The 26922-nt window shown below is 37.4% G+C and overlaps 1 protein-coding gene across 6 annotated transcripts in view; it reads right to left on the bottom strand.

Moving 5' to 3' along the window:
• DLGAP1 (DLG associated protein 1) overlaps nt 1–26922 on the bottom strand; it is an 858481-nt gene that overhangs the window by 563687 nt on the left and 267872 nt on the right. For 5 of the 6 annotated variants that reach the window (XM_073212859.1, XM_017658265.3, XM_037018426.2 and 2 more), the window contains exon 3: nt 9951–10052. The gene's annotated coding sequence lies outside the window, so the exon portion shown is untranslated. Of the gene's footprint in view, nt 1–9950; nt 10053–11632; nt 11717–26922 lie in introns of all 6 variants that reach the window. The other variant, XM_073212860.1, reaches the window with a different exon arrangement.

Raw genomic sequence — 26922 nt, 5'->3', positions numbered from 1 at the left:
CTGACAGGCTCTCACCATCCTAAGTGCTTTGAGCAGAGGCTACAAAGGTATGGAAGAGAGACATGCCCCTCCTCCAGTAAGGCGACACTGGAGGAGAGTCTCAAAGCAGAACTGAGAGGCAGAGAAATTCAGTAAGAACATCCATGTAGATGGGACAGTACATGCTGTAAGGTAAGGGCTCAAGGTAGGGCTCATGAAGGGGAGAGATTTACTCCCCATATTTGAATCCCTGTAATCCATTCACCATCTGAATGGTGAATGTTTCTCTCCATCCCCTGCCTCAAAATCTGGAAGAAGCTTTTGTCCATTAGATGAGTTGAATGGAATCTCCCACAACGTAATTGCAGTTTACTATTATCTCCTTGAGTCTGATCACCATCATTTCTTTAATGCATGGCCACAGAAGATAGTATGCAACAGTGGCTAAGGGGTCAGGTTTTGGAGTTAGATGTTTCTACTTAGTTTCTGTGACCTGGGGTAAGTTATTCAAACTCTCTAAAGATCAACTTTCTCATTGCAAAGGAATAATAATAGCTCCTACTGCTTAAAGTTGGTTATAGGAGTTGAATAAAACAGCACACTTAGTATAGTGTCTGGTATGTAATAGGGACTCAAACAGTAACTATTAAAAAACTATCACAAATGGTATTTTGGGGAAGTTAATTTAAGAATGGCTTGCAAAATGGAGTTTTGGAATGAGGGATTAGGTTAATGTTACAAATATTGTTAAGAGTGCCACTTCAGCCACTGAGATATGAGGCTGTGCAGACCCGACCTAGGGTGATGTTAGACAGAATGAAAACACCCGGGAGGGAACAGCTAAGACCCACAGAAAGGCTGGAGAAGCAGGGATGGAGTGAGACAACTAACCCCATGATTTTGACCTTGAGGTGGTGGTCCCATTTAAAAAAAGTAGAGAAGTCAGGTGACCTTTGATGACTGGATTTATAATTTCATGACTTATAATTATATAAACATAAAATGATGCCATATAAAGATATTGCTAAATTTAGTTATGACATGACTGTGCTGTGCTGAATCCTGGAACTTTCTCTTTAGCCATGTGCTCCTGGTGCTCTTTGCATCGTTCCGATGGACACTCTACTTAGCTAACTTCACGCAGGGTCTTCTAAGCCCTCTAGGCCTCCACGTTAGGCTAAGTGTCCATCCTTGTTGGGCTTGAAACCCCCAGTTGTAGCAATAAGTCAGTTTGGAGGAGCTCCCCGCCCTCTATAATTGATCACCCCCAAATTCTGATCAAATTCTTCACCCCGGTATCCGATCAACCTGGCCTGCCTGCCTTCAGAAAGAATCCTTTTGCATCTGTTTAACCAGAATCCTCTTACTCCTGATGTTTCCTCTTAGTAATTTCCACCCTCTGACCTCCCCACTCTGCTCCTTAGCCATAGACCCCAACTTGTCCTTGGTGTATGTGGAATTCCATCCAGTTCTCTACTGAAGTCTTTATTTTCCCTATTGCAGTAGTCATTAATAACATCTGCTATTAACAGCTTTAACCACTATCTAGTTCTGATTTTCTTTGAACTTTCCGGCTAATTCCTCCTTTTACTCCTGCCTACTAAATGAGGGCTTTTCCTGGAGTTTAAGCTGTAATTCTTCTCATTTCTGTTAACTGTCTCTAGAATGGCATGATGGGGGGCAGGGTTCACCTAAGTGTTAAAATTTTATTTGAAATTTTCAGGCCTCCCCTTTACCTTCCCAAAGACACCTTCCTCCATATTCTAACTGCAAAAATTTCCATGCCTAGAATAGGTTTGAATGAACAACAATGTTAAAATTATCAGGAAAGAGGTAGCAATTTAAAAGTCAAGGAAGAGATAAATTATTCGAATTTTTAATACCAATACCTATATTACTTACCAGTAACTTCTCCTAAATAAAAAAATATCAAAATTAATGAAATCTTCCTCATGTCCCTCGTGAAACATATTTCCTTATGTTTATCATTTAGGGTTTCTTGATCCCTAAAGGAGATTAAAATACATGCCCAATTAAGCCATACTATAACTTTCAGTTTGAAATGTTTGAGTTTCTTATTACTTAAGACCCAGGCAGTCTTTGATTAGGAAAACTTCCTTGCCAGGAAACTGATTATTTTCCCAGGGGATGTAATTAAAGAGGACAATACTGCTGAGAACCTATGTGTGCCAAAGGCAATGCGCTTCATTTGTCAACATATACAATACCTTCATGGAGAGGAGGAAACATCTCAGCTGTTCTACAGGGCATCTGCCATGAATGTATTAACACCAACATCAAAACACTGCTAATAGCAAAATGCAAAAAGCAAAACAAAACCACACATGGGAATTGAGTAGTGTGACTAGACACCAAAACATATTACGCACATCAGCAGGGCATGTTTGCTCTCCACACTCTCTCTGACTATAATCATCTGAACAGTTGGGCATTAAAATATTAGATGGGTCATATGGAAATTCATTCAACAAATTCATTCAAATTTACCAAAGTTGGGGGCAGGGAGATTTCATAGACAACTCCAGATTTCTAACTTAAGCAATTGGGTGTGTGGGTTGTGGTTACATAGATAGGGACAGAGAACAGCAGAGGAAGGAGGAGCAGATGGGAGGGGGCGTTTATGAGTTCAGTTTTTGGAAATACTGTCATGAGTTTGACGTGACTATGAAACACCAGTGAATGTTCCTCATACTTAATACATAGGTCCTAAAGATGATCAATAAATAACTCAGGTCTGAGTTAGTAACGGGAATTAATTTAAGATAATAACCTATGTCATTTTTGCTTTGCTTTTACTAGTTAAATATTTAGCAACTGGTTAAATTCACTTTTAATTTATGGTTTGAATTGTCTTCTTCTATGTCTACCTTCATAGGTCACTTAACCCTTCAGTTGGTGGCCACAGTGACAACATCCTTGCTACAAAACATAATCTAATAAATTAGGTTTAATGTCTAGCATTCTTCTCCTGATACAGAAATTTAAATTATCTCTCAAAGACCAGCTCTTTGCTTCCCACCTGTATGACAGCCAATACAGACTGATAATGCAGTCAACAGGCTCCGATGGCAGCCTGCCTGGCTTTGTGCCCTGCTCTGCCATATACGAGTTCTGTGTTCTTTGCAAGCTGTGTAACTTTGCCACACCTCAGTTTCTTCATCTTTGTAATGGAGGGTACATTTCAGACTTGACTTATGGCTTAGCACCTAATTTAAAAATATTATACTTGCACTTGAGAAGAATTGGTATGCTCCAACTGTTGAATGAAGAAGGCTATATATGATGACTAAATGAAGGCTGTTAGTGTGTTGTTTACATCCTCTATATTTTCAGTGGATTTTTTAGGAGCTTCATCTATCATTGAGGAAAAAGATCTTGAAATTGATTACTATGATGGTGGATCTGTTGATTTCTCCCTGTGGTTGTATAAAGTGTTCTCCCAGGGTGCAGTAAGCATTAATTGAGGTCACTCAGGAAAAGTGCTTCAGACAATGCTTGGTGAAGAGTGGCAGAATACACTGCTCCAAAACGTGCCACTTTGGCATAAGGATTATTTTCATCCAAAGACACTTGAAAAACAACAGGTATAAGAAAAGCATTCTGCATCCTGACTTCCTCTGCTTCCTAAAAGCAGGAGATGAAACTCCCTTGTAAAAGATGTGTTCTCTGTACCAGGAGGGGAGAAACATTCTTATCGCCAGAGTGGAGGCTGAGAGAATTCTGTACCAAAAGACCTTGTTAGAATCATTCTTCTTTTCCTTTAGCCTCCACATATATGTTAGTTATGTTTTCACAACCTCCTGTCTTTGTCAAACCTAGTGTAAAAGCATTTAGCTTTTACCACTCCTTTGGGTCTTCATTTCCCTATGAAGGCTCCTATGCACATTACACTTCTGTTAATTAAGTCTTTGTGCTTTTCTCTTCTTAGTCTATGTCAACTTAGTTCTCAGGCCCAGCCGAAGACCCTAAGAGGGTGGCTATAAAGTTCTGCCTCTCCTACACTTGCACATACTTAAGTATTTGATACATGTTTGCTATTATATTGTAATTATAAAGAAATACCAACTATGGCCTCAAATATTTGAATTGCCAGAGAGATGGATGTTGGTGTAGCACTGTGATTATTATATAACATTTGTACCTTATTGGTTTACACTTCCTAGATTGTGTGGAAGATAAAGGGATCCCTGTGTTAATGCTGGTTGTTCCAAATGGTATCATTTTCCCCCCCTAAAATTAGCTTTTAAATAAACAAGATATTTCAGGTTAAAAATTCTAGCATGTGATAAGAATACCAGAATGAAATAAACTCAGCCAACATGTATTTCCTCTTTCTTTTTTTTTAAAATAATTCTTCTTAAGCTGCATTATTCACTACATAGTGAATATGTCCTTGGGCATTCTTACAGTGTGTGAGCTGTGATAAACTCTATTATACTCTGTTTTATAAAGAAATTATTCTATCATACAACAAGGAATATTTATGTTCTTTCAGTGTACTTAATAGTTTACTACTAAAATGTTATTTTCACTAAAAAATGCAATTTCAGTAGTAATTGTTCCCTACAGAAATAATTATGATACTGTGAAGGATCTTGCTGTAATGTTACCACCATGAAAATCACCCCTACCACCATCATGCACTATGTGTGTACACACACACACACACACACACACACACACACACACATATCCCAGGGCTTCAAGAAGCCTCATCAGTTTGATGATTTTTCTCTTGATGGTGGTATGTCTTAGAGATATGACAATAAACACAACATTCCACAATTAGATTTTAGTTATGTTATAGATGTCTGATATAATCAAAATACTTAAATAGCACCAGAACTCTTTGCTCCTAAATTATTTCTGACATGAAAAGTTTAGGAGAGTAAAATAGTAAGATTTATCTCAAAACACATTAACTTGAAGAGGACTTATAGAATATTGAAATTTAAAAAAGGATTAAATCCTCTGATAAGATTGATAAAATATTACACCAAAACTGTGTTGATCTACTCTTATTAAGTAGGCTGCTCTGAATTTCTTCTGAGAAAGTACTGGGGTTAACCAATATCAAAGTGACGATTAAGCCTTAAAAATACTTAAAAAGCGCAGAAACATATTCAGCAGAGCATGAATCCTGTAGTAAATGAATTGTCTATTGACCAAAATTTGATTTCTTTTGCTTCTGGGTATAGGACTGCATCAGGCAAATTGGCTATAAAAATAATTTTTTAGAGGAAAAGAAAGGAAGAGAAGGAATACCTTTAAACTTACTGGAATCAGATATAAATCAAGACTATGTACATTTATTCAGGCCAAACCTGTGTCTTGAAGAATCTTTATTCTAACTGCTGCCCAAACTGTGGCTAGATAACAAGACAGAAGACAGAATGCAATTTGCAAACTTCATGCTTTGACATTGAAGGAGTCACCCTTGGTGAAAAAGCATTGCTTGCTATGTTGCTATGTTTAATCATTTGCAATGTAAAGAACCAGATATCTTGTCTAGATGAAAAACTATGTTGAATTTTCCCATTAATATTGCTAGTCTCAGGTGACTCAACTATAGATAGATCTTCCAAACTGTTCATCTTTTAAAGATACAAATAAAAAATTTCTTAGCCTTGTACAAAGAATTACACTGGAGAAGAATGTCCTCTCCATTAACCTCTAAACCTGTGGTTTGGGCTCTGGTCAGCTTAGAGGCCTGTACAGGCCTGAGAGTTACCTATATATGTTCAGCATATAAATGCTAGATATTTTTTAGATTATCTCTAGTCTTTAGAGCAACCTTCCAAACAATAACACTGCCCCCATTTTACAGATGAAGATAGTAAGGTACACAGAGTAGTCTGGTAAACTCTCCAAGTTCATACTGTTAATAAGTGAATGAATTAGGCTTTTAACTTCGATATTTCTGTATTCAAAATCCTGCTCTTTCAACTTTACCATCAAATATGTGCCTTTAGTTGATTGGCTGACTCACTCATAGCCTCACACCTGAAAAAGTAGTATTTTATCTTGAGAATGCAAGGTAAGGTACTGGAATGAATCCAGGGGCCGTTGGATATAAATCCTTCCTTTTATAAATGGAAGTAACTGAGGCCTAAAGATTCAGTTAAGGACATGTATCAAGGTAATAACAAAGCTGGAACTAGGATTTTCCTTTGAAACTTAACATTAGGCATGCCATAATATGACATGAAAATTAAAATTTTTCATTTAAAATATGAAATGATTTATTTAAATGAGATATGAAATAATTTAAAAAAATAAAATTTCAAGATCCATATTATCATCCATTGTCATTATTTATGCTAATGCATAATTAAAACAGGCTTTTTCCAGGGTGCATCGAAGTTGATACCACTATAGAACACCCAACAGAAAAATAAATGTGAGGACTTGGTTTAAAAACATACAGAATAAAATTCACACTGAGCTCTAAAAATAGGCATTGAGCCCAATTTCTGGAATAAATCAAAGAGTAGGCAGAAAACAGACAGCAGGAACAGTTATTTTAGCAAGAAAAGCAGGATAAATTTACCAGGCCAATCATGGATGATGTGTGCAGATAAAAGATGGAGAAAATGTGCAACATTGATACATGCACACATTTGAATGCAAGAAAGCAGAAAACCAGAAAGCACAATTGTCCTTAATGTGAATAAACATTCAAATTATGCTGCAGCTGCAAAGTTTAACTCAAAGAAGAGACATTTGCAAAGGAATTTATTAAATAGATGTGATTTCCTGGTTTCACAAACCCAGTGGCTCTTTTGTAAAGTAAAATGTACAGCTTGTCTTGCTGTAAATGACATTTGTCCCTGTTGTACTCAATGAAATAGCAAAAAGTCTTTAGTGAAAGAATCTGCTTATTAAGGAGCACAATACTATTGATAACCAGACACTGGGCTCTGAATACATGGAGTTATTCCACCTAATCAAATGTCTTATATATTGAATATGGTCTTACAATAAAGAGGTTTTCATGTGAAGTAAAGAGTTCTTCCCTAAAGGCCTATGCCAGAGCAGTTTCTTTGTAAGGAGCTAAAATTCTTGCTGAAACCAGTCTAGGCTGCTAAGCTTGTCCATCTGTCTTTCCTCTCCTCTCCTCTCCTCTCCTCTCCTCTCCTCTCCTCTCCTCTCCTCTCCTCTCCTCTCCTCTCCTCTCCTCTCCTCTCCTCTCCTCTCCTCTCCTCTCCTCCCTCCCTCCCTTCCTTCCTTCTTTCCTTCCTTCCTTCCTTCCTTCCATTAACCAACAGATATTTGTGGGTCTACAAAGTATATAACACAGCAGGGGATATAAAAATCTATCATAAAGCTTATTGTTAGGTATTCATGATATTAAGATGGCATTTCATCAGAAGACTAAGACTCTGCTCTTAAACTGGTACACCCCCCACAGTAGTAGTGATGTCTGCAAACAAGCCCTTTATTGCAATCAGTCTTTGACTCAAATTGCAATGAAGAAATTGTGCCAGTCTGGATCATTTGTCTTACAGAGTGGGTCTCGAAGTAAGGTCTCTGGACCGGCAGTATCACCTGGGAACTTACTGGAAATGCAAATTCTTGGGCCTCATCCCAGACTAATCTATGTTTGAGAACCAAAATGTATCACAATTACTTGGAAGACTTAACAAATCACAGAATTCACTTCCTACACAATGGTCTAGACTACTGGTAGGTGAAGTCAAGGAATAAGAAATAAGTCTGAAAACTTGGAGTATAGTAAGTTTTAAATGTTTGGTTAAGAAGTCTGGAAAATGATGAATTAGTAAATCACAGAAAATTTTCTAAGCGAAGAGAAGACACAATCAGAGCTTTTATTTAGTAAGACTTTGCAGTCTAATGGACCATAGAGATGTGACTACATTGTTCAGGAGAGAAGACACAGTCTTCTTAATCTTTAGAACTTAATCTTTAGAAATTTTTCTGCTTCATATTGATTGGGACCATTCACTCAGTTTGCATTTGATGTTTAATATAAGGTTTGTTCTAAGAGATCCCTCTTGCCTGCTGTCCTGGGATTCTCTGCAGCCCATGGTTTGATCCTGTCTACCCTGGTGTTTATTTCTTCCTTGTCATCCGCCACTGCCTCCATGGTTTCCTTCCCCTGCATCTTTCTGTTGCCCTTTCTCTTCTTCCCTTTCCTTCCCTAGGAGTTTGCATGCCAATGCACATTAGTTTAAATGTTTGTTGTTTGTTTGTTTTAATAGTTGCTCCTTAGGGAGTTTAACAATTACATTCCTTCATACAATCTTCTAGGTCAACACAACCACAGCTTTTCCCTGACTTCATTTTATCTGTTTAATGTCCTCAAATCAGAAAACCAGATTCACTTCAGTGTGTTAAATCTATTTTTCCAACTGACCATCCTTGTAACATTATGCTCAGACATGCATTATTTAAGGCACACTTGTCACACGAATGACTGCCACCTAGGTTAGGTCCATGTAGAAAAGACAATAATTGTATTTTTGTGTATCTACAGACATCTTGTATATAAAACAATGTACAGTGAGTAAAAAGTATAGATATTATGAAATGTTATACTAACTCTATTCCAACATTTTGGTCCCACTTCGTATCTTACTATGTAATGTCTCAAATATCTAGCATTTATTTACAAAGTTAGGGTTTTTTTAAATTAAGTTATCCTTGATATACAATCTTATGAAGGTTTCACATGAACAACATTGTGGTTTCAACATTCACCCATATTTTCAAGTGTGCCCCCCAACCCCACTGCAGTCACTGTCCATCAGGGTAGCAAGATGCTATAGAGTCACTATTTGTAAGAAGTTAGTTTTGAAACTGAGTCCACTCCAGTTCTATGACGTTTGGATATAACCCTATAATGTCTTTAAAACACAAAACACTCTCTTACTGGAGATAGTTCACTTAGGAGGAAAATGTGATTTATTTTATGATGTAAAGTAAAGTAAAAGGAACAGTAAGAGATATGCCTGGTTCCCTGCATCATGCCCTTTGCCCTGCTCTGATTTCAGCCATAGTTGCATAGACAGACGGCCCCGTTGCAGTGCCTGTTCTCTTCACCTTAGTGTCTACCTCAGGTGAAAGACAACCGAGTGTCTTACTGTCCCATTCAGTACAGCACAGCCCAGAATTGGGGGTAGTTATTGCCCCAGAATCAATCCACAACCAAGAGAAAAACGCCAGTGGATAAACCTCTTGTCACATATCCTTCACGCAGAAATTCTGGTAGGTACCCTATACCTTCTAGGAGGTCCCAGAGAAAACATGTTCCCACAGTCTACAGTGGAGGACTTGCTCACCCACTTTCCTGATCTGTGACTCTGGGAGCAGTGTCCCAGTAAATCGCCATGCCCACGCCATTGTCTCAGACCAGCAACCCAAGCAAAAATGATGGCTTATTAATATATTCAGCAACATCCACTCCCTTCTGATCCAAAGGTACATAGTATTTCTGATTTGTGCACATCAATAAGACCCTTCCTTTATCTTTCCTCAAAGCTACACATAATGACATGAAAGGAGTGGAGATCCTGGCACACATAGATCATGTCCAGCTTGTCTATGCTAACAAATTCAAATCTGTACAACACTCTAAGAAAAAATAAAGGCTGATATCATGTCATCTACTTTCATAATTCCATGCTTAACCTAAAGTACAATATCTTGGTCTGTAGTCATGAAAATGGAATTGGCCTGATCTGCCACTCTAGATTAACAAGAAGAATGAAAACTAAACATATAGAACACATCTCACCTGGATATTGCACAGGCAACTAGGGAGTTAAAAAAATCAGACTTTAAACTCAGCAGACTCTTAATATGCTTGGAGTTACAAACTAGAAATATTTATATACAAATATACCATGTTATAAAAAAACTGGTTTCACATAGGATGGCTAAAGAAGAAGATGTGGGGATGTGTTATAAAAGGAAAAAGGCAGTCTTACCTTTTGTTATCAATTTTCCATTTTTCTTGCTTCAAAGGCAGGAAAAGATCCAAACTTTGTATTTTTTAACCTGATGCCACTCGGTATGTGATGTCAACTTCTCTGAAACATAACAAAATGTAGTAATTAGATGCAAGAATGAAGACTACTCCGACACCCATTAAATTCAAAGACATGAGAAGAGAGTTTTCATGGAGAATTTACATGGCAGTGTGCTTGCGCATGTTACACTGTGCATTTTAATGATTTTCAGAAAATAAAATCAACCATAAAAAAATTAAAAAGTCACTGTGAGAAAAACGTTTGATTTCTACAATCTACTTTTCTACTATTAATGTTTATATCCTCTTTTAAAAAAATGTAAGCATTACTCATTTGATTTTGTAAAATATACCACACACACGGAATTGTATTCACTTCTTGTGCATTATTAGTTTGATGAAACTAAACAGTTGTGACTTTAAAAAGGGCTAAGAGGTATCATTCTTCCCAGGCTGGTTCTTCTGACACCATAGGAAGACACAAATCATGGCACAGTCATTACAAGCACATTTCTGGGGGCTTACTGTCACCTTAGCCAAACCATTACCCTTAATTATTGATGCTTTCTGAAGAAAGCGACCAAGTGGAACTTCTAATTAGGCCCAGAGTTAGAGGAAAGGTACCTCTTTCAACAACATTGGATGCTTTCTGCTGAGCTGTGATTTTCCTTTCCGGAAGTACACAGAGAAGGGCTTGTGTTATACACGAAAACGATCTGCTATTGAAAAGTCTAGGTGTCAACAGAGTTTGTTTTTTGTTTTCTTTTAGGCAATACAATTTTGTGGCCCTAAGTAGTATATTAAAGTAGTATCTGAAGGGATAAGAACAATAGTAAATCTAAGTTTTAAGCCACAAGGTAGTGACACTCAGAAGTAAGAATATACATTTTTTTGCCTCATAACTGTTTATAAGAATAATAGTGCCTGAATGAGTGCAGAGATCATTTCACAGAAGAGGTGATGTGGCTTGCCCAATTTAATTCAGCTGATAGGCATGAAGGCAGAGTGACATCCCAGAAGCTCTGCCTGAAGTTCAGTCCCTTTAGAAACCCCTAGCATTGTGTTCATTTCCAGAGAGAACACTGGACCTTCAAAAAAACCAGTGCTAATATGATTCTCTGCAGAACCTGTTCAAAGTTGACAGGTTGAGTTTTAGAATGCTGTGAGTAGTAAAATGCAAAAACAACACAATATCATGTATTTTCATAGTACATAAAGCATGTAAAGAATGCATTTTCATATGTATCTCATTTATCCATGTTATAAAAGCTAAAAATTAGATTCTATAATTAATAATTTTGGGGTATAATTATGACTATGAGCTCTGATTTATATATGATTGTTCTGTTAAATATATTCTTAATATTCCAGTAAACCAGACAAAAATCTGAATTTTCCCCTACAGGTATGAAGAATAGTTTACTCAAGGATATAATGAATAACTTAATTTTTAAAACATAGGAAACTAACCATTTATTCATTCTTAAATATTTATTGAGAATCTATTTTGTTCTTAATTGTTTGTAGAAATAAAATCATGCAATTTCCTAAGAAGACACTCAGATATACAATAAGAAATCTTTTTTTTTTTTTTTAAGAATTGGCATGTTTTCTAACTTAGATATTTCTATATAAACATACCATCACAAATGCTGGGTCATCTAAATGTCATCTGGTCAAATGGTTCCCAAGTATGTTTGATCATCACAATCATCTGGAAAGCTGCTGAAAATAGGAATTTTAAAATTTCATGTAAGATCTATTAAATCAGAATATTTGTGGGTAGAGTCAGGGTAATCTCTCTTTTGAAAATGTTCCCTAGTTGATACACCTGATTAAGGAGGTTGGGAAACCTACTGATTTTATCTAATCTCCTTATTACACAGATGAAGAAACTGAGACAGAGAATGACTTGCCCAACAGATATGCTCCTTGGTGAAAGAACTGAGATTAGAATGCAGAATTCCCTAGTCCCTGGTATTTTATTTTTTCTCTTGCTTACCCCAAGAGTCCTTCTATTATGGTTATTTCTGCTCTTTCCTATCACCAAGTGACCAATATTTAGACCCTGTATCTGAGAAAGAACAAGAGCAAAGAAAGGTAAACAAAACAAACAGGAACTTGAACTTAAGCTGTTTGATTGAACAGTGTGTTTTCCACTATGCCACTGGGTTCTTGAGTCATGTACTTCTGAGGTATCTGTTGCACCCCTTTCTCTAGCATCCTGCACTCCCTGACCTTCAGAGGTGTCCTCTATCAATTGTTTGCCATTGAGTCCTCACCGCTGGCCACGTTGATCACACTGGGACAACTGCTCACCCTGGCTGGGCTCATGATTTGGGACCAGAAGATTGCAGTCTCATTCAACTGGAAGAGTTTTGGTTAGAGCCTGGTCCCCTTGCCCCTCACAGGAAGAAGGGAGCACACGCTGGTAAACTAGAGAAAGAACAGAGGAAGAGACATGTGTGGAAGGTGGGGCAAGAACTCTCTAAACTTGTCTGCTTCCTGCGCTCACTTCTTTATTTTTTCCCTTGCTTCCATGAGCTCATATATCCTGATGACAGATTCTACTTAATTTTTTTCATTATTCATTTTTAAGTTAATTTTTTGGCTTAAAAATCAAGCTAGCTCATATTGGTTTGTTTCTATGGCTCTGCAGCCAGTCTTGAGATACTTTACATCATTCATTTTATGTGAGTTATTTTATAAGCCAGTCACTTTAGTTACATTATTTTAAGAGGTTCACTTACGAAATATTGGCTGAGAGTATGGAGAAAGGACAGAAACTATAAATGCATCACACTTTATAGAATACCTATGTTTTTGTAAAGTACATGTTCTGCAGTGTGATAAAGTGGAGAAGGTCCAGATCAGAGAGCTTTCTTTCCATCTCAGCTCTGCCTCTTAACAAGACATCTGACTTGTGAAAGTTGCCTAGCCTCTTTGAGTTCCAATGTCCTCATGTGTAAAATGGAGACAATGAAACCTACTTTCGTCAGGTTAGTATGAAGAATGAATTCACTTACTCATTCACTCATTTCACAAAGATTTACTGAGCATCTATCACAAGCCAAGCACAATGCTAAGTGCTTGGAAGAACCACTGAACTTTTCATTTTAGTGGAGATGGGTAAACAGAAAATGAACAACAAGCACAATGAAGAAATAAAGTACAGAGTATTTTAGAATGTGAAGCATGCTAGTGATGTAAGAAAAACAGACCACACAGTAAGGGGGATCAGGAGGACACAGGCTGGAGGGCAGAGGTAGGTGAGGGAACCTTGCTAAGAAAGTGGGACACAACCAAACCTTGACAGACATGAGGGAGTTAGTCGCATGTGAGAGAAGGGTGCTCCAAGCAGAGGGAATTGCCGAGGCCAGGGTCCTAAGGTGGGGGTGTGCCTGGCTGTTCTTGAAATTGCCAGGAAGTCGGTGGGGATAGAATAAAGTGAGGGAGGGGGTGATGGGCAGAGGAGGAAATGGCAGGGCAGCAGGGCTGCTGTGGGGAGTGAATGAGGGATGGATCGTGAGTGGTCAAGGCTTTCTGGCTCTTCCTCTGGGAGTAAAGTGGGGGCCATTGCAGGAGTCTGAGCTCAGAACTGACACAGCTTGTTTAAATAGGTTCCTCCTGGCTGCTGGTTGGGAAGAGAGCACAGGGGAGGTCAGCACAGGCAGGGAGAAGACTCATCTTCCTGGAAGGAGGCAATGTTTGCTTAGACCCAGGTGGAGTTGGGGAGTAGTCAGACCCACGCCAGGCTTGTTTTGAAGCAAGTCAGTGGGATCTACTGGTAGACTGGGTGGAGAGGGTAAGAAGAAACAGAGACAAGGATGACCCCAGGGTTGCCAGCCTAAACAACTGCAAGTGTGTACGTGCCCTCACTTGAGATGAGACAGGCTGTGGCTAGGGAGGCTTTTGGGGAAAGAGGATGAGCCTCGTCTGGCCACACTGACATGGAGACGTGATTGCCAGGTGGGCCTGTCATGCAGGTGGCTGGATATACAATCCTGCAGTGGGGAGAGAAGTCTGGGTGGCGTTTGCTTTAAAAGCCTCCATAAGTCTTTCTGGCTTGGCATAGGTCCCCGGTACATTCTTATTCTCACCTCCACAGATGATTATGTGGGTTAAACAACATAATAAGTGTAAAACACAGTACCTGGTACATAACAGGAACTCAACATATATGAATTCCCTTCTGCCTCCTGCCTTTATTTTCAAATATTTATTTCTCTATTGCCTATAAGATTAAACCTATCTTTCTGTGAAAAAAATCAATTTTCCATAAGACATAATAAAATCCATGCTTTATATTTTGGCAGTCCTTTTTAAAATACAGTGAAAATAATCTCCTGATAAAAGATTAATAATAGTGCTCAATAAGGCATAAGGTAGAACTTTCAGGTAGCAAGGTAAATTTTCATTTGGGCACAAGCTGAAAGATCTGAAGAAAAACATGAAAATGGAACTGAAATAGATCTCTGGATCTATAAAGTCACTCAGCTTCTCTCACACGTCCCTGGAGTTTTAGCAGTGATTCATAGTCCTTTGGGAGAGAGAAGATGCACAAAACACAGGATTATTGAAGCCATGAGCCCCAGTGCACATCTGGGAGCCCTGGAATTCTGCAGAGAGTCTCTCAAGGCTATCATTGTGTCTTTCAAATGGGGCTTCTTAATTTATAAATGCCTCAATTGAATAAATCTTAAACTAGAAACTACCTACACATTTCAAGCCTATTTTACAGATGGGCTTAATGAGGCCACCGTCAGCCAGTCACACGGCCAGGACTGGACTACAGACCTCCACCTCTCAGCATGTTTGTCTTTTCTCTCAAATAGTTTCTTGTTAAGTTTTTTCACCAATTTCCTCTTTTACCTAATAAGCAGCATTTCCTTGAAATCTCACGTTTTGTCTTAAAATTGTTACTCAAATTGTATAGGCCATAAAACACTGCAGTTGTTTGAAGACAAAGTTAAACTATCTATCTACTTCTGGGTCCCCTCACCCAAGCAGATGTTGGAGTAAGAATCAATTTCAGAACAAGGTCTGCACTTATTCACACTCCCCATATGTCCGAGAGCATTAGATCCCAAAAAGAGAGGACTAACCAGCTGCCACTTCCTTTGCAAACCATGCTGCTGATTCATCATTTGTATGGAAGAAACTTCAAGGCACAGCGGGAGGCACCAGTGCGCAACCCGAGCAGCTGCACAGGAGCCCACGCTCAGAACAGCCCCGAATTTTGCGTAATGTTTTTATTTGTTTGTGTGTGTGTTTGAACCAGTGTTTTAAAGCTGCAATCCAACAGGATACAGGAGAGTGTGAGGCACGGGGGTGAGGAGGATTATCTACTATCTGTACAACATGCAGACTCCGGCCAGCCCTTGCTGCCTCATCCATATACAGTGTGTGCAGCGGTGAATTTTAGTGGACCCACAATTCCTGGGAGTTTACTGAGATTTGATGAGGTTAAGTATCTTGGATCTATGACTGCGTAAGTAGGGAAGCTAACATTCCAAGAGGACATGCTCCCCACTGGAAGAGGAATTTGCTCCAAATTTCATAAGACAGCAATGGTGTTCTAAGAAATAGAAATGGTGGGGCTAATGGGGCTCAAGGAGCCTGCCCCAAAATGTACCACTTTGGCATATAGATAATTTATTTATTTTTTTTTACTGAAGTATAGTTGATATATGATACTATATGTATATTATTTTGAATTAAAGTTACCAAAACGGCCAGTGTAAAAGGACACTCTGACTCTCCTTTATCCCCCTGAATGCAGGAAAAAGTCTCCCATGTAAAGAGTACCCTCCCTGTACCAGGAGGCAGAGAGACATCCTATCACCAGAGACAGGGAATTAGGTGAGAAGTCCTGTATAAACAAACTTTGTTACTTCTTCACTAATTTACTACCCCCAAGCCCAAACCTCTCTGTCTTGCCCATTCCTCACAAACTTGCTGTTGTTTTTTTCTAAGACGTATACATATTGCCTGGTTTGGTTACTTGCCTCCTATTTTCATGACCTCTGGTATAAATTAATTCCATTAATCAGTGTTGCGTCAATTTAATTATTAGGCCAAAGAACCTAGAAGGGAAGAAGGGAAAAGTTTTCCTCTCCTACACAAGAAACCCTATTGTATATTTCTTGCATTTTTGTTCTTGTACTAGCAGACTACTTATGCTGCAAATGATGACAGAAAAGAGAAAGAAAGGGCATTTCATAGTCCTTTGTATTGTAGTCCTTCCTTGCTCATCAGTAAGCCAAAGGGAGAGAGTGCTGCTAGACTGTACACATGTCAAGAAGTGAAATAAAAATAAATGGCAGGGAAGTTTTGTGTGATGTTTCCATTGTTCTGACAAGAATGACATACATACCCATGATCCATGAAATACAAATTGGGTCATTCTGGTGATTCGGTGTGCATGTTACTCTTACATTTGCATTGTACAGTCTAAAGATGAATGGCAAAATTCACGCCAATAATTTAAGCCTTTGCTTTCTTCTTTACTTGGAATTACATTGAGTCATAAATAACACCATGATAAGTTGAGAGAGAGAGATGGTAGAAAAAAGGAAACAGTTTTTACATTTTAGTACATTTAAGAACTCTCTTGTCCTGGTTTTTGTACAAGAGGCATGCATTTTCATTTCTCAATGGGCCCTGCTAATTACATTGCCAGCAACATTCCGTCTATTGTAATGAACTGGCACAAACTCTAGTAAGGGCTTCAAGCACTATTAACTTAGAGTGTGAGTACTGTACATGGGACTGTGGAAACAGACCACCTACTTCTGAAAACCCTAGCAAACGACATTGATCTAGTCTCTGTTCTCAAATCTCCTACTGCCTTTTCCTTCTTTCCCAAGTGATTCTTTGGATGTCTGACGAAGTTCCTAATTCAGAAGTTCCTGTTTTTTATTTAATTTTGAATTTAATTTAATTTTAATCTTCCATTTGAAACTCTATTTCTCTCAAATAAACTCCTCAATTGGGGAAGAGAGGAAAATCATGACAAAAGTAATTTAATTTAAAACATGAATAATGGGAACACCTGACACTTTTGAGGGACATTTACATTTTAAAGGAGCACTCATTTATTAAGACTGGTGTAAGACTAAATGACCTTCATGTATAAGAAACAATGGTCCTAAGGGAGACAATTTTCTGGTTTTCTCTGCTTAGAAGGCACTTCTATCCAAATCCAGTTGGAAAGATAGGTGGTGTTCCATTTCTGAATAACTGCACATGACTTTTTTTAAGCGAAGTAATGTATGCTCAGACAAACCAGCACTTTTCCAGAAGAAAGACTTCACAATCACAAAATATACAGGCTTATTTCATGTCTCTTTAAAACTCACTAGAAAGAAATACACTTTAAAATGTGTGGTACTAGTTGGAAAGTTAGCCTCCACTTAATCGCCTTTATTCATCTGACCTTTGTTCTTTCTACCCTGTCCTATCAGTCCATCTGCAGCATCTCTTTTTTTAATTGAAGTATCATTGATATACAATCTTCTACTGGTTTCAACTATACAACACAGTGGTTCAACAGTTGCTCACATTTTTAAATCCTCCCCACCCTGTCCCACTAGTGTGGTTACTCTCTGTCAACACAGGAAGATGTTACAGAATCATGGGCTATATTCTCCATGCTGTACTACCATCCCTGTGACCAGTTTATATTATGATTGAGAATTTTTGTGTCCCTTCATCCCCCTCACTGTTCCCACCCACCCACCTCAATCCCTCCCCCATGGTAGCCACCAGTCACTTCTCAGTCTCTCTGAGTCTACTGCTGTTTTACTCATTATGCTTTGCTTTGTATTTACATTCCACAAATAAGTGAAATCATATGGAATTTGTCTATCTCTGCAGCATCTTACCAGCTCCACAAGTTTGGTTAAAGGACTGTCTGTGCTGAAATTGCTAAGGTACTGCCTCCAGTACCTTAAATTCATGAAGGTGGATGAATTCTATAGACAAGATGATTTGGGGGTCCTTGGGGTATAGAAGATGGGTAGCGACTTTGACAACATGGCCATTGCCCTGTTACAAAAGACTGACAATCTATTTACAACTTTGAGGGCACTATTTAGCACTACCTTTTCATCCACGTGGCAAAAGACTGAATGATCTTTCCCTGGGGCAGGTTTCTTGGTCAAAGGAAGGTTCATCACTCAAGAATAAATCGAACACTCTTGTGATATTTATTGTTGATGACTTAAGTGGAAACTTTCAATGTATCGCATTTGTATAGCCTTTCTTTCCTAAATCTAAGTTTAATATGTATACAAGTAGTTCTCTTAAAAAAGAAAAAAAAGATACTAAACTATCACGATCCATTTGGCCCCAGGGAATTCTCATTGCTTTCTATTCATTCACTGGCTGACAGTCTTCCACATCTCTTTCAAATGCAACACAGTAAGGAGGGCTACATTTATTGTATGTTTCGATATGCCAGGCATGGTGGTAAGCACATTTTATGGGTTGTTTTAAAATTCACAATAAGGAAGGTAGTGTTATTTGCACCATTTTACAGGTGAGGAAAATGGGATGGAGAGATGTTCAGAAACTGACCAAATCATACCAGCCGTCAGAGAGGGTGCCATGCCCCAGACCTGGCAGTCTGGCTCAGCCATCTGTCCAACCACCATTCCACTCCTCAGTGTTTGCCTCAAGCCAAATATCCAAATTTGGTTTTCATGAATTCATTTTCAGCCACCTCATTCCTTATTTCAGCCTGGCTGTAAAGCTTTCAAAGCTTACCATGTTTTAGGAACTTTAAATAACTTCACATAGTTATGTTATCCCATTTTACAGATGCCAAAATGAGGTACAAAGAGATTAAATCACTTGGCAAAGGACTCAGAAAATTTTGGAGCCAGGATTTAAATCTGGTTCTTCTTATCATAATGCTTTGTTTCACTCTTCAGCATCAGATTTAGTTTTCCTTATTCTTAAAAATCAGTTTTCTATGCCAAAGATGAAAAGCCTTCCTTTTAAAAAAAAAAACAATAGGTTGGTGATTAGTTCAATTGTTAGAGCCAATATTTTAGTAGCCCGAGACCGAAGTCTGAGTTCCAAGGCTAAATACACCAGTTGGCAACACCAGTTCTGTGGCCACAAACTAATTTGTTTTCAGCTAGCCAATTCCCAAATGCATGTTGCTAATCATCAGTCAGTGAACTATGCATTTTTAAATGTGGGCTGGATTTTACCTTTCCTGAAATCTAATTTCTTCATTTCATAGATATGAAAGGTACACAGAGGTTAGGTGGCATGCCTGAGATCACACAGCAAATTAGTATCAGAGCTGGGACAATAATCTAGGTACTAGATTTTCTGATACTAAATCTAGGAGCTTTATCCCATGGACAAAGGCAACCTATAGTGGCTATTTTTTCAACAGCTATGGAGTGGCTACTATATGCCAGACATTATTGTAGGTGCTGTGGGTAGGGTAGTAAACAAAAAAGAAAAATTCCATCTCTTATGGGGATTTACAGCTGGGCGATGTAATGGTAAAATGTACTAGATTTTTGAATGATAAAATATATTTGAATTTAAGTTACTCTGAACTTAATCACTGTTAAAAAAGTGATTGTTTTTAAGAAGGACAGGCTTGAAGTATGGATGACCCAAAGCTATACTGTCTCATAGACAGAAGAGCTTATTATTAGATTTATTAGTTTGTACATATAATCAAAGCCCAGTCATTGTACATAAAAAGGGGAGGTGTGAATTTTATGGTACCAGCAGAGAGATAGAGAATATATGGTCCCTGCTCTCAAGTAGCTGACAGATGAAGTATGAGTCACGTAGATTAGGGGAGAGTGTTTCCCCTCAAATTAAAGTTCTTTATGCAAATTCCATAACATTTTAAAATTAACTTTTACTCTATGACAATTAAAAATCATTCTCTATAGCTACTGAGAATAAAACTATAATTAAGTGCATAATCTGAAATCCCAAAGCCCCAGTTGAATTTTTTGTAATTGATCTATTTGAAGACTTTGAAAATGATGCATGCCTTATTTTGTTTCAACTTGACCAGTGGCAGAGAAATAACAATACAAAAATGTAAATTTCCCTCTGAATACATATATAACCTCATTTTCTTGCCAATCATTATATAATTACATATATATAATGATTATAGTGAAGTGACAAAATTGAGCTCTTGGTCACAAAGTCTGGTTACATTTGCTATTAGTCTGAACAGAAATACCCACCTCCAAGCTATTTTATAGTGGAAAACAAAAAGCAGTGTCTATAAAGTACTATACTAAACTTACTCTTTAAGTACATTATTTTGCAATGTTAATACACACTATTATCTGGAATAACCAGAATTTAAAAAAATATATAATATAGTTATGTTTTGAGCTGATCACAGACTATGCTTTAATGTCTTTCAAGATGCTAGATGATTTAGTCTGACTTTCCTACTTAGTAAGCATGTTGAGTAGATGTGGCTGATATCATGTCCTCTGAAGATTCTGCCACTGAGGGACAACATTAAACATCTTGACTGAAGCCCAGCAATCAAAAGATATTAGTCTTCCTTAAGTGCAGAACTGCTAAAGATATGTCTTCTAATATACATATGCCCACTCTTCGAAATGTATTTTCATCTGTCATGAATTCCTATTTATAACTTCTGAGGGGTAAAAAATACAATAATTCACATTCAGAAAACCCTGAATGACAAATGTTGGAAAAAATATAGTTAGCAATTAGTTGAACCACATTTCTCCAAAGAACATATAAAACGGCAAATAAGCATATGAAAAGATATTCAATATCACTAATCATTAAGGAAATAAAAATCAAAACCTCAGTAAGATATCACCCCACACCTATTAGAATAGCTATTATGAAAAAGTTAAGAAATAACAAGTGTTGGTGAGGATGTAGAAAAAGGAAACACTCCTACACTGTTGGTGGGAATGTAAAAAGTGCAGTCACTGTAGAAAACATAACAGAAGTTCCTCAAAAGATTAAACATAGAACTTCTACATGACCCAGCAATCCCACTTCTGGGTATATAGCTAAAGGAAATGAAAAAGGATTCTTGAAAGCTATCTGCATTCCATGTTTCACTGCAGCATGATAGCCAAAATACAGAAACAACCTAAGTGTCTATCAACAGATGAATGGATGAAGAAGATTTGAAGACTTATATATATATACACACATGTACATACATATACATATACAATGGAATATTATTCAGGCATGAGACAGAAAGAAGTCCAGCCATTTGAGAAAACAGGGATGGACTTTGTGGGCATTATGCTAACTGAAATAAGTAAGACAAAAAGACAAATACTGTGTGATTCCAGCTGTATGTGGAATCTAAAAAAGCAGAGCTTTTAGAAAGTAGATTAGCAGTTACCAGCTTGCTAAGAGAGTAGATCTTAAGTGTTATCACCACAAAAAAAGAAAAAGTAATTATGTGACATTATGAAGATAGCAGCTAATACTATAGTGGTAATCATTTCATTATATGTATATCAAATAAATATGTTTGTCCACCTTAAATGTATACAATGTTACAGGTCAGTTATATCTCAGTAAAGCTGGAAATAAAATAAATTAAATAATGGCATACTTGCTATGGAAAACAGTATGGCAGTTCCTTGAAACACTAAACATAGAAATGTCACTTGATCCAGCAATCCACTCCTGGTATATACCCCAATAATTTGAAAGCAGGGACTCAAACAGTTATCTGTATTTCTATGTTCACAGCAGCATTATTCACAATAGCCAAAAGTTGGAAGTAACCCATATGTTCACTGATAGATAAATGAATAAACAAAATGTGATATACATACAATGGAATATTATTCAACATTATGCAATATTGACACATGCTATAACATGGACAAACCTAGAAGACATTATGTTAAGTGGAGTAAGCCAGACCAGAATGACAAATATGTCATGATTCCATTTATAGCATGTTCCTAGAATAAGCAAATTCATAGGGAATGAAAGCATAATAGTGTTTACCAGGGGCTGGGAGCAAGGGAGGATAAAAAGAGATAAATTATTAATACAAGCAACCACTTAGATGGCTCTTTAGGGAATTGTGGGGGAGGGAGGGGAAGCCAATCCTAAAAAGTTACATACCACTTACGATTCCATGTACATAGCATTTTTAAATGACAAAATTAAGGAGACAGGGAACAGATTAATGCTTGCCGGAGTTCAGGGATATGGGTGGAGACGGTGGGTGGACAGGACGGTGCTGGAGAGAGGCGGGTCTGCCTATCACAGGGCCAAACCACATATCCTGTGGTAATAGAAATGTTCTGTGTCTTGACTGTAATATGTGAACCTAGATGCATGGGATAAAATAGCATAGAACTAAGTACACAAACATACACCCCGCCAATGAGTACAAAACTGTGGAAATCTTATTAAGATTAGTGGAGTTCATCAATGTCAGTAACCTGGTTGTGATACTATACCATAGTTTTTTGAAATCTTACTACTGTAGGAAACTGGGTAAAATGTACATGGCATCTATTAGTTCTAAAGACTGAATGTGAATCTATAATTATTTCAATAAGATTTTCAATTAAAAATCAGTAAGCTTAGTTTAAAAAGTTCAGTGAAAATTATAATATTCTTGAAAGTAATACAAAGCAATAGAACAATTTATATTTTCAATATAATATGCACTGAGCTAGTCATAAAGTCACTATGTGATTCACATTTTAATTTCTTTCTTGGCTGATAATTTTTTATTGTGGTAAAATATATAACATAAAATTGCCATTTCTATTATTTTGAAGTATATAATTCATTGGCATTAAGTACATTCACGTTGTTGTACAACCATCACCACTAACCATTTCTAGAACATCCTCATCATCCCAAACAAATTCTATACTGATTAAACCACATTCTGATTAAACCATATTCTATACTGATAACTCCACATCCCTCTGTTTTCTCAGTACCTGGTAACCACTATACTACTTCTGTCTGAATGAATTTGCCTATTTTAGATTCTTTATATAAGTGAAAACAAGTAGTATTTTACCTCTTTTATCTGGCTTATTTCATTTAGCATGATGTTTTCAAGGGGCATCCAATATTGCTGCATGTATCAGAAATTCATTCCTTTTTAAAGCTGAATACTCCTGTGCATGGATAAGCCAATTATGTTTTCCATTTACCTGTTTATGGACGCATGGGTTGTTTCCACTTTCTGACTATTATGAATAGTGCTGCTATGAATGTTGGTGTACAAGTATCTCTCTGAGTCCCTACTTTCAGTTCTTTTGGGTATACACAGAGTGGAATTGCTAGATCAAATGGTAATTCTATGTTGAATTAAGGAACTGCTACATGTTTCCCATAATCACTGTGCCACTTAAATTTCCACCAGCAATATATGAAAGTTACAATTTCTTCACATCCTCACCAACACTTGTTACATTCTTTTCTTTTTAAAATAGCAACCAATTTAACGGTGTGAAGTGATAAACCACTGTGGTTTTGATTTGCACTTACCTCATGTGGACAGAAGAAAAATAAATTACTTTGAATACTATGGAGTAAATGCCCATGTATTAGTTATAGTCCAGAAAAACAGCCTCATAAAATATATACAACAAATTAAAAGTATTTATTGTTATAGTTGCCATCATTAACACATGCTGTTTTTGTGAAAATACCTTTAAAATATTGCAGTTCCCTTAATGACCTGATTTCAGTTCTCAAAGGAAGGTTTCATGTTTCCCTATTGAATGAACTAAAACTCAGTTTGCTAACTCCCAGGTGTATTTTCATTTTAAGATGTTTATTAGTCAAAATAAATGCGTCCTTAATGTTCTGCTTGTACGAATGGTGCAATGCTTGGATGGGCGGAGCACTGAGTCTTGCTCTGTCCTCGTGCTTGCTCTATAGCTGTGTCTTTGTAAACCAAACACTTGTCCCTTAGAAGACTTGTTTATCTTAGGTGAAGGGACCTGAGTTTAAAAATGGGGCAGATCCTCCTCCATCATTCATAGTCAAATGCTTAGTGTCTCAGGGTGTTGTTTACCTCCAAAATGTGACCGATCCGCTGCCCCTTACGCTCACCTCTATGAGCGCCCAGCATGGCACCGCAGGAGCAAAGGTGAAGGCAGACTATCAGGGACTCCTGCAGAGTGTGGATGTCAGGGCGTGATGGCTTACGGGGTGCTCGTGGCCGGGTAGGCAGGAAGAAGTGATAAAATTCTATACGTGTATTGAAGGAAAATCCAGCAGAAGTGCTGTTTGAATGTTGGGCATGAAAGAGAGGAGCTGAGAATGATTCTAAGGTTTTGGGTCTTAGAAAAAAGTACCCTGTATGAAGACAAAAAAATTTTGGGTGCTAGGAAAGCTCAAGTGTGAGGCTTGGCTATGTTAAGTTTATAAACTGTCTACCAGACATGCAAATAGTATGGTAGAGAACTAACTGATTTGTGTTTTAGAAAAGTTCTTAGAGAGGAGTGAAACTGGACATTAAGAGCCAGATGGAAGCTGCTGGTTATAGTCTTGGCAAGACTGTTTATTAAGGCATGGAATAATGCAGCAAGGATCAAAGGAAGAAGAATCTAGAGGTAAACAGATCTTGATGACTGATTGGAGATGCAATAACATAAAGAAAGCCCATGGGTGACCCCAGGATGTCTAGTTGGGATGTTATATAAGAGTTGGATAGAATGGGAGAGAAAGAACAAATTTGAGAAGGGAAAGATGAGTTAAATCCACAGCCATCTCTCATCTGGGTCACTTGGATATGAACTTAAATAAAACAAAGGCCCAACTATCAAGAAGTTCACTGGAAAAGTAGGCAATAACATGATAGTGGTAAGAATAGAGTGTTCTATGTGCAAAAATGAATGAGTGACATGGGGATCTATCCAGCTATCTATAAGGCAGCCAGGTTTGAAATACCTGTGAATTAAGCAAATTGCTTGTTCTTATTTTTTTTAATCTGCAGTGTTACATATCTCATTTACTTCAGGTCATCTAGAAGCATTTGCAGATTTCAGTAATAGTGATATTACTTACTGCCCTCCCAAGCGTTGTCTGCAAAAAAGAATACTTCAAATTATTTTGCAAATCTTAAAATAGCAGTGTTCATTCAAGTTTCACATTTTTTTGTTTTAGAAGCGGGAGGGAAGATGGAAGGAGACATGAGGACACAGCTCGAGAACATTTGTACACTTCTGTTCTTATGCCTTCACTGAGCTCTATCTAAATATACCATGTTTTAAGGTTTAAATATGCATGAAAGTATATAAATTATAACATGAATTGGACGTGGGAATTATTCATGTTTTGAAGTCTTCAGTTATAATTTTCTACCTAAAACTTTCAAAAAAACTTATTTTTATTCAAGAATACAATATCTGTATTTACATATACATATATAATTCACTAGTCTGAAAAGATTTCTGTAAATAATTCCATGAAATTAATGTTAAATTGTACTCTCTGCAACCCGAATACATTCAGCCTCTTTAATTGTTAGTGTTTTTAGGAAGGAATTTGTAGATAAAAAATCCACTCAGCAGTTGAGAATAAATGCTTTTAGGAAATTATTGAAAGTTATTTGTTAAATTTTATTGTGGAAATGTCAAATTTGCTCATAAACCCTAGATACCAGTGTTCTCTAATGATGACCAGTAAAACTGCCATAGAAAAAATTTCAAAATATGCTCATTATATGCTCCCAAGTAATACAATCTTGATTCTCCAGGATTAAGCCAACTTCCCTTTACAAGCCCACTTGTGAATGTACATTTGGAAAAATTACAAATTTGGGTCTTATCTTGATTAACTGGACTAGTGACTAAGCAACAAGGGCTCAGAAGATCCTAGATCTTGTTTTTCAAAGGTTTTTTTCTCCTGGAGCTAGAGACAAAGGATGATCAGAAGGGAGACGATCATCGTGATAATGACTTTCTTTTTCTTTACAGAGAGTTTCAAATTTTGACAATTCGAAGTTTGACAACTGTCTGAAATATTCAATTAATGTCACCATATTACAGAAACAAGGACAGCTCATTAGAGGACTGATCTGATAGGCAGAGAAACTTTACCAAAGACACACAAACATCTTTAAAGCATAGAAGAAAGCAGAGAACTGCATTTATGTAGAATGAAATACAAATAGCAGTTGTTCTATTAATTTTGACAGTTGTCAATAAAGTTGAAAGGATGTAGTCACCTCCAATTTGAAATAATTTTCCTGGTCAGCATAACTGCATAAATGCCAATGAACATTCCTTTTTGTCTCTCTGAGTTTCATGACTTAAGAGTCACATGTCTTCTACCCTGACACATTTCTAAATATATCACCATTTCGTCTTGCATGTGTGTGTGTAAGTGCAGATTTCCTGTACATACCACTTGAATGCTTACTAAGTTTTCTAAAGGGAGAAATAGCCTCATTAATTTATAGCTCATTTCCATTCTTCCAAAGCTGATCAACATTACTGAGCCTACCCATCGGATTAAGATAAAATAGCATGATTCAACATAGAAAAATGTCAACTGCTGAACATAAGGGTACTGAAATAACCGATCCTAGTCTGGCAAACACCCAAGGCATCCCCCATAGCGACGGAGCTGCTGGCATAGCAACAGCAGCTGCTTCACTACAGAAAAAATTAGAAGAAATATTCTCGGAAAAAAGTGTAATCCATGTTAAAGTCAAATATGACATTTTTCTTCAACAACAAAAAAAACTGTTGAGAGTGTATGTGTTAAATGATACTATTCCTTAGCAGCTGTAAATGCGCCACTGTAGGGTGGAAGGCACTCTGATCATAATGCTCAAGGCCAGGTGCTTGCAGCTGAAACTTCCTAGGCTGTTCTCATCCAAACTGGTATATTCCTTGAAAAGTTAGAGCACAATCTTTCCTTTATTTACCTGT

The sequence above is a fragment of the Manis javanica genome, chromosome 9, assembly GCF_040802235.1.
Source record: "Manis javanica isolate MJ-LG chromosome 9, MJ_LKY, whole genome shotgun sequence".
Lineage (NCBI taxonomy): Eukaryota > Metazoa > Chordata > Mammalia > Pholidota > Manidae > Manis > Manis javanica.
This window is presented reverse-complemented; position numbering and strand designations above follow the sequence as displayed.